At 51.1% G+C, this 8923-nt stretch overlaps 1 protein-coding gene across 4 annotated transcripts in view; it reads left to right on the top strand.

The window, feature by feature from the left end:
- The first annotated feature begins 6188 nt into the window (after positions 1-6188).
- The window catches only part of sec22a (SEC22 homolog A, vesicle trafficking protein), a 93574-nt gene continuing 90839 nt past the window's right edge, over positions 6189-8923 (top strand). For 2 of the 4 annotated variants that reach the window (XM_085986834.1, XM_085986833.1), the window contains exon 1: positions 6198-6524. The gene's annotated coding sequence lies outside the window, so the exon portion shown is untranslated. Of the gene's footprint in view, positions 6525-8923 lie in introns of all 4 variants that reach the window. The other 2 variants (XM_085986835.1, XM_085986832.1) reach the window with 2 other exon arrangements.

The following is an 8923-nucleotide window of genomic DNA, read 5'->3' as shown; positions in this document are numbered from 1 at the left end:
TGGACGGGCCACATCGTCTGCATGCCTGATACGAGACTCTCAAAACAAGCGCTCTACTCGGAGCTCCGACACGGCAAGAGAGCCCCAGGTGGGCAGAGGGAGTGCTTTAAGGACACCCTCAAAGCCTCCTTGAAAAAGTGTAACATCCCCACCAACACCTGGGGATCCCTGGCCCAAGACCGCACAAAGTGGAGGAGAAGCATCCGGGAAGGCGCTGAACACCTCGAGTCTCTTCGCCGGAAGCAAGCAGAGGCCAAACACAGGCAGCGCAAGGAGCGCACGTCAACCCAAGCACCCCACCCACCCGCCCCTTCAACCACCGTCTGCCCCACCTGTGACTGTTAAGTCTGTGTGTTCCAGTTGTATTAAGATTAATTACTGACACAGACTACAAGAATAAAGTTCAACAGGTCTTTACTAGTTGGAGGTCAGGACTATACTAAATACAATATCACTACACAGTACTTATATACCGGTGGTCACCACTGGTATTACGTATACAGCAGCCAGAGAAAGTAGTACATCTCTTAAGGTGGAACAGGTTACATACACCACAATCCTCCCTTTTTAGCTTAACAGTCATATCCCCATTTAACATAACATAATAACATATATACATATATAACTTCAGGTATAAACAGTTCAAAGGTTCAGTCTCTCAGGAGGCCTTCTGATTCGGTTTGGATAACGCCTTTCAGTGGTCTCTGATTCTTGTTGCTGAGGTGACTCTTCTTGTTGGTTTCCTATGTATTGGACGTCATCATCAGGTACAGTCCCTGCCGAGGTAGATGCTTCAGGTTCATTAACGTCTTCCACAGTTGTCTCTGTCGCAACCATGGGTTCGACCCTTGCTCTTGATTCTACCAGTTGATCCGCATGACGCCTTATCACATTGTTACCAATATCTACTGTGTACATCAGAGGTCCTTGTCTGGCCCGAATTGTTCCGGACTGCCATTTTTCATTTCCATAGCCCCTTGCCAACACTGGTTGTCCTACGTCGAAACTTCGAGTGGACTTGTTATTAATATGCCGGAACTGTTTGTTTTCCACTTCCCTCCGCACATTTGGTTTTAACAAGTCCAACCTGGACCGCAACCTCCTGTTATAAAACATCATGGCAGGACTTTGGTTAGTCACTGCATGAGCGGCGTTTCGATATGCCATTAGGAAATTGTCCACCTTGTGTTGTAACGGAATCTGATCATCGTTCATGGCCTTTATTGCCTTTTTGAATGTTTGGACAAATCTCTCGGCCAACCCGTTTGTCGCCGGATGATATGGGGCAGAGGTATAATGTTTCACCCCATTCTTCTTTAAGAATTTTTGGAATTCTTCCGACACAAACTGTGGTCCGTTGTCCGAACATATCTGTTCTGGCAATCCGTTCCTTGCGAATATTGTTCTTAACACCGCAATTGTCTTTTCTGAAGTAGTGGTATTCATCTTGATCACTTCTGGCCATTTGGAATGTGCGTCCACCGCAATTAGGAACATGGAGTCCATGAATGGACCAGCAAAGTCAATATGTACGCGTTGCCATGGGGCTGAAGGCCATTCCCATGGGTGTAGCGGTGCGATCGGAGGTGCATTTTGCACTTTTTGGCACCCAGCGCAGCTTTTTGTCAACTCCTCTATCTGTTGGTCAATGCCCGGCCACCATACATAAGCCCTAGCAAGACTTTTCATCTTAACTCCCCCCCAGATGACCTTCATGCAGTTCCTTTAGAACTCTTTCCCGTAACTTGGGAGGAATAATCACTCTTGTCCCATACATCAAAGTACCATGGCAGACGGACAGCTGGTCTCGCCTTGCCGAGAATGCCGGTAACAGAGGATCACCATGTGTTGGCCATCCCTTCACTGTCACCTCGTAAACTCGGGACAGTGTCGGGTCGTTCCTGGTTTCTCTTTCAATACTTGCATTGGTGACTGGTAAACACTCGATGATGGTCGAATGAAATAACTCAACAGGGTCAACTTTTGTCGTTTCTTCTGCTTCAGGTAGTGGCAGGCGCGACAGCCCATCAGCATTGCCATGCTGCTTTGTACCTTTGAATTCTATTTGATATTGATGTGCCCCTAGGAAAAGGGACCATCTCTGGAGTCGCTGTGCTGTCATCACCGAAACACCCTTCTTAGCGTTAAAAATGGACACCAACGGCTGATGGTCTGTCAGAAGTGTGAATTTTTGGCCCTGCAGGTAATGATTAAACTTCTTCACTCCCCATACAAGGCTGAGAGCCTCCCTATCGATCTGCACATAGTTGCGCTCAGCGGAGGTCAATGATCTGGATGCAAACGCGACTGGCCTTTCCGTGCCATTTGGCAACTTGTGTGAGAGTACTGCCCCAATACCATATGGAGAAGCATCACAAGCCAACCGAATAGGCAGTGTCGGGTTGAAGTGAGCCAACACTTCCCCTGAGGTGATCAATTCTTTGCTTTTGCGAAATGCCTTCTTACAGTTTTCGCTCCATTCCCATGGTACCCCCTTCTGTAAAAGAGCGTTCAGCGGGTGCAGTACCATGGATAGATTTGGTAGAAACTTATGGTAATAGTTAATAAATCCCAGAAACGACCTCAACTGAGAGACATTATCCGGAGCGGGAGCCTTTACAACTGCCTCTATCTTGTCAGGAGACTTATGAAGCCCCTCCCGGTCAATGACATGACCACAGTACGAGATCCGCTTCTGAAAGAACTCACATTTCTGCCGATTAACTCTAAGTCCATACTCTTTCAGTCAGTTGAGCACCAGTTCCAAGTTTGCGAGGTGTTCTTCATCACCATCACCTGTAATCAGAATATCGTCCAGGTAACATTGTGTGCCTGGAATTCCCTGTAATACCTGCTCCATGGCCCTCTGCCAAATTGCCGGAGCCGATGCCACTCCAAAAACCAGCCTATTATACCGGTACAAACCTCTATGCGTGTTGATCGTGAGGTATTGGCGTGACTCTTCTTCAACCTCCATCTGCAAGTACGCCTGCGCCAGGTCTATCTTGGTGAAGTGTTTCCCACCAGACAACGAAGCAAAAATATCCTCAATCTGCGGAAGCGGATACTGCACCGTGTGAAGCACCGGATTAACGGTGATCTTGAAATCTCCACAGATGCGAACCTTCCCTGGTTCTCCTGGCTTGTTGCTCGAAGGACGTTTCATAACGGGAACAATGGGCGTAGCCCACTCACTCCAACCTACCTTAGACAGTACACCTGAACGTTCTAGCGTTTCCAGTTCCGCTTCTACAGTAGGTCGTATTGCATAGGGTACTGGTCTGGCTTTGAAAAATTTTGGTTGTGCATGTTCATCAATCTTGATGTTTGCCATAATTCCTCTCAGTGTTCCCAGTCCTTGCTGGAACACCTCTTTAGCATCATCCAATATTTTGGACAATCGTTTAGGTTTGACATCTGTTTCCCCGGAATCTACCGTTAGTGCTTTTAAGGAGTGCCAGTCCATATTCATTTTCCTAATCCACTCCCGTCCCAGTAGTGGTGGACCTCCTTCAGGTAGCACATATAAGTCCATTACTTGGCTTTCTTCGCCCTTGTGGACCACTTTTACCTCTATCTTTCCGATGGGGTACACTCTTTGCCCCGTGTATGTTTTCAATATAATCTCCGTATCCCGTAGGGGAATATGTTGGAATAACCTTTTGTAATCTTTCTTATTCATGACTGTCAATGCCGATCCAGTGTCCAATTCCATCTTTACTTGGACTCCTGCTATCTGAAGAGTGACCCAAATTGTCTGGAGATCTGCATCCTTACCAACGTTGTGTACTCTTAAGCTACCCAGTTCATTACTGCTAGCGTCTGAATCTGACTTCTGTTCGTTCGAACTGGTCTTTGTCACCTTGTGCACCTTTATGTATTTTCCTTGCGGTGACTTTTTGTTGCTGGTCTTCTTTCCTGACCGGCATACTTTAGCTATGTGGCCAAGCCTGCCACACGTTCTGCATTCTTGGTTTTTAAACCAACACTGGTTCTGATCGTGTGTTGTCTTTCCACAACGATAACATTTTACAGTACTCAAACCCAATTTATTTGTACTGAGTTCTGGTGACCGTAGCTGCATTACTGCCGTGCCTCTCGCTGCGGCTTCGTGTGCTGCTGCCATAGTGACCGCTTTCTCAAGCGTCAGCTCATTCTCCTCGAGCAGTCGCTTTTGTGTATCTTCTTTTAATAATCCACACACAAATTTATCTCTTAGCTCGTCTGTTAGTCCCGTTCCAAACTGACAGTACTTTGCTAGCTTACGCAATTCCATTAAATATTCAGCATTGCTTTCATCCTTCAGCTGCCTTCTGCTGTAAAATTTAAATCGTTCCGCTAGCATCAGCGGCGTGGGGTTTAGATGATTTTTCAGGACAGTAACAATCTCCTCGAACGTCTTATCCGCCGGTTTATCTGGTGATAAAAGGTGTTTCAATTGCCCGTATGTCTTCGCACCCATTAAGTTTAATAAAGTTAGTGCTTTCTCTGCATCTGGGATTTTATTTGCTTTACAATAATTTTGTATGCGTTCTACATACATGACCCAATCTTCGATGTCGCTATCAAAGGTATTAATGTTCCCATGTTTAGGCATCTTTGCAATTTATTTTATCCCAAGATGGCGGCTTCCCGCTCTTGTCTTCGTCCTCCGCCTACAAAATGGCGGTTTTCCCGCGCTTGGCAGTCTTCACCCACTGGCTGCAATGGCGTTTGGCGTGCCGCTGCTGCTCCCCTTTCCCAGCGGTTAGTAACTCCCCCGACGCTGTCTCCGCTTCACCGCGGCTCCCTCGGGCATTCGCGCTTCCCCGATGTCGCGCCTCGCAGCCCTTCTTGCAGCCCGGTTATTAGCACCGGCTGCGTTCGCCTTCACCGCGGCTCTCGCGCCTTCAGTCGCCCCAGACGCTGCGCCTTTTTGGCCCGAAAGCGGCCCGGCCCTTATCACCAGCCGCGATTGATGTCCCCGCGCTGCGCCTTTCGGCCCGAATGCGGCCCGGCCCTTATCTCCGGTCGCGATCGATCTCACCGCCCTTATTCCTCCGTCTTCCTCCCCCCGTCTGTACAGCCAACGCGGCCGACTTTCTGCTCGCGTCACTGACCGGCTTACCCACCACCGAGGTAGAAAGAAGATAGCTGACTGCCGCTGATGGAGGCTTCGAGTTCAGGATGTCTTCTGCACTCCGGGTTCTCGATGCCTGCCGCGCGACGTGTCTTCCAGCAGGGTGATGAGGGTGGATGCCTCTCTTCGACGCCCGTTCTGTGGACGAAGCCGCCGTGGATATAAACTGCCGCAGGGTAAGAATCGGACTCGTCGCCACTGTTAAGTCTGTGTGTTCCAGTTGTATTAAGATTAATTACTGACACAGACTACAAGAATAAAGTTCAACAGGTCTTTACTAGTTGGAGGTCAGGACTATACTAAATACAATATCACTACACAGTACTTATATACCGGTGGTCACCACCGGTATTACGTATACAGCAGCCAGAGAAAGTAGTACATCTCTTAAGGTGAACAGGTTACATACACCACAGTGACAGAGACTGTAGGTCCTGCACTGGACTCATCAGTCACCTGAGAACTCATTTTTAGTGTGGAAGCATGTCATCCTCGGTTCCGAGGGACTGCCTGAGAAGAAATGCATCACCTCCTCCTCTATTACCTTTCATTCTCACACTCTTATGTGAAAAAATAAGTTTGCAATCTTGTGTCACTCTTGGATGCTTGCAAATATTACTGCCAACGATTACATCTGATGCTAGCAGCTTTTTTCTCTACCTCAAGTTAGGCTTTTTAAAAACAAAAATGTGCTTTCTTAGATACTAAAAACAGAAAATGCTGGACATACTCAGCAGGCCACGCAGCATCTGTAGAGAAGCAGATGTCCAGCATTTTCACGTTTTTAATTTCAGATTTCCAGCATCCACAGTATTTTGCTGCTGTATTTTCTGCTTTCTCAGGCTGGCTTTGCAAGCTCATCACAGCGCCTGGGGCGCGCGTGCCACGTTGACACGAGACACGCGGCTCCTGATTGATTGACAGCTGGGGCATGCTCCCCGAATTGCGCATGTGTGAGCCTGGGGCAAGGGGGGGGGAAGAGGGACGCATGCGCATGCGTACGCCTGTCTGAGTGGTGGTGGTGGTGGCAGGAGGCGTACGCATGCGCGTATTTGTCTGCCGGAGTCGGGCGGAGATATGCGCGTGCGCGCCTGTCTGAGCCTCAGGCGGGTGCGCATGCGCGCTTGTCTGCCTCTTGGAGCCTCAGGCGGCGGAGGCGGGTTTGTGTGACAGGCCGAGGTACCAGCGCCCGGCGACCCCGAAACTGACCCGCGGCCCTCACCACAACGCCAGCCGCGGACAGGAGGCGGACGGACAGACAGCCTGCGGTTGAGCGAGCGGAGCCCGGGCTGGCGGCCGGTTGCTGTGGTAACGCCGAGGCCCCGGCGTGAGCGGCCCGAACCTCTCGGCAGCGGGGCCGCTGGAGCAGGGTCAGAGCCGCGGACAGCGGGGAATCTCATCCCAGGTATTAAAACAACCGCCTCTGGTGACCTAATGTCTTCCTCTGTGGCTCGGCGGCAGATTTTGTTTGATAACCGCTCCTGTGAAGCGCCTCGGGACGTTTTAATGCGCTGTATAAATACAAGTTGTTGTTGTATTGACAATTCTGTCAATAGCGGTTCTAACCTACCCCTGACCTCCTGACCCCCAACCACCCCGACTCTCTCTCACCTTTTCCCCCCCCCTCCCAATCTCCATCCCCATCCCAATCTCCATCCCCATCCCAATCTCCATCCCCATTTTCTCCTCATCTCAGTCCTAAATGGCCGACCCCTTATTTTGAGACTGTGACCCCTGGTTCTAGACTCCCCAGCCAGGGGAAACATCCTCCCTGCAGCTACCCTGTCAAGCCCTGTAAGAATTTTGTATGTTTCAGTGGGATCACCTCTCATTCTTCTAAACTCTAGAGAATATAATCCTAATCTATCTCTCCTCATAGGACAATCCCCCCATCCCAGGAACCAGTCTGGTGAACCTTTGTTGCACTCCCTCTATGGCAAGTATATCCTTCCTTAGGTAAGGAGACCAAAACTGTACACAATACTCCAGGCGTGGTCTCACCAGGGCCCTATATAATTGTAGTAAGACGTCTTCACTCTTATACTCAAATCCTCTTGTAATAAAGGCCAACATACCATGTGCCTTCCTAATTGCTTGCTGTATCTGCATTTTAACTTTCAGTGATTTGTGTACAAGGACACCCAGATTGCTCTGAACACCAACATTTCCCAATCTCTCACCATTTAAAAAAAAATGCTCTGCTTTTCTATTTTTCCTACATTTCTCCAAATTATATTCCATTTGCCATGTTCTTGCCCACTCACTTAGCCTGTCTATATCCCCTTGAAGCCTCTTTGCATCCTCTCACAACTTACATTCCCACCCAGATTTGTATTATCAGGAAACTTGGATATATTACATTTGGTCCCCTCATCCAAATCTAGAAATGTAATGGAAATTGTGGCTCTTTTAATCGACCCTTGTGTGAACTTCCAACAGCTTATCTGGTTAAATGGATTGTCTAATGTTTAACTCAGCCCCACTGACTAGGAAGGCCTCAGGTTTGATCACGGCTCTCAACTGAGTTTGCGGCTGTCAAGTGTAGTGTCTCTGTTGATGCTGCAGCTGAGGTCCTGAATCAGCAAACAAACCAATTCTGCATGGCTCAGTTTCAAAGTATCGTACTTGCAGGGTAGACGCAGGGAGGATGTTTCCGGCGGCTGGGGAGTCTAGAACCAGGGGGTCACAGTCTCAGAATAAGGGGCTGGCCATTTAGGACTGAGATGAGGAGAAAATGGGGATGGAGATTGGTGGGGGGAGGTGAGTGAGAGTCGGGGTGGTTGGGGGTCAGGGGTTAGGAGGTCAGGGGTGGGCGGGGGTCAGGAAGAGGTTAGAAACCGCTATTGACAGAATAATTGTCAATACAACAACTTGTATTTATACAGCACATTAAAACGTCCCGAGGCGCTTCACAGGAGCAGTTATCAAACAAAATCTGCCGCCGAGCCACAGAGGGAGACAACAGTTGTACAGGGCCTTGGTGAGACCACACCTGGAGTACTGTGTGCAGTTTTGGTCTCTTTACCTAAGAAAGGATATACTTGCCATAGAGGGAGTGCAGCGAGGTGTGGGGGGGTGGGGGGAGGGAGTGCAGCGAGGGGTGGGGGGAGGGAGTGCAGCGAGGGGTGGGGGGAGGGAGTGCAGCGAGGGGTGGGGGGAGGGAGTGCAGCGAGGGGTGGGGGGAGGGAGTGCAGCGAGGGGTGGGGGGAGGGAGTGCAGCGAGGGGTGGGGGGAGGGAGTGCAGCGAGGGGGGTGGGGGGGGAGGGAGTGCAGCGAGGGGTGGGGGGAGGGAGTGCAGCGAGGGGTGGGGGGAGGGAGTGCAGCGAGGGGTGGGGGGAGGGAGTGCAGCGAGGGGTGGGGGGAGGGAGTGCAGCGAGGGGTGGGGGAGGGAGTGCAGCGAGGGGGTGGGGGGAGGGAGTGCAGCGAGGGGTGGGGGGGAGGGAGTGCAGCGAGGTGTGGGGGGAGGGAGTGCAGCGAGGTGTGGGGGGGTGGGGGGAGGGAGTGCAGCGAGGTGTGGGGGGGAGGGAGTGCAGCGAGGTGTGGGGGGAGGGAGTGCAGCGAGGTGTGGGGGGGTGGGGGGAGGGAGTGCAGCGAGGTGTGGGGGGAGGGAGTGCAGCGAGGTGTGGGGGGAGGGAGTGCAGCGAGGTGTGGGGGGGGTGGGGGGGAGGGAGTGCAGCGAGGTGTGGGGGGGTGGGGGGAGGGAGTGCAGCGAGGTGTGGGGGGGAGGGAGTGCAGCGAGGTGTGGGGGGAGGGAGTGCAGCGAGGTGTGGGGGGGTGGGGGGAGGGAGTGCAGCGAGGTGTGGG

This window comes from Somniosus microcephalus, chromosome 4 (assembly GCF_052327205.1).
Source record: "Somniosus microcephalus isolate GS21.2 chromosome 4, FLI_Smic_1.0, whole genome shotgun sequence".
Classification (NCBI taxonomy): Eukaryota; Metazoa; Chordata; class Chondrichthyes; order Squaliformes; family Somniosidae; genus Somniosus; species Somniosus microcephalus.
The sequence above is the reverse complement of the archived record's forward strand: the minus strand, read 5'-3'. Positions and strand labels throughout refer to the sequence as shown.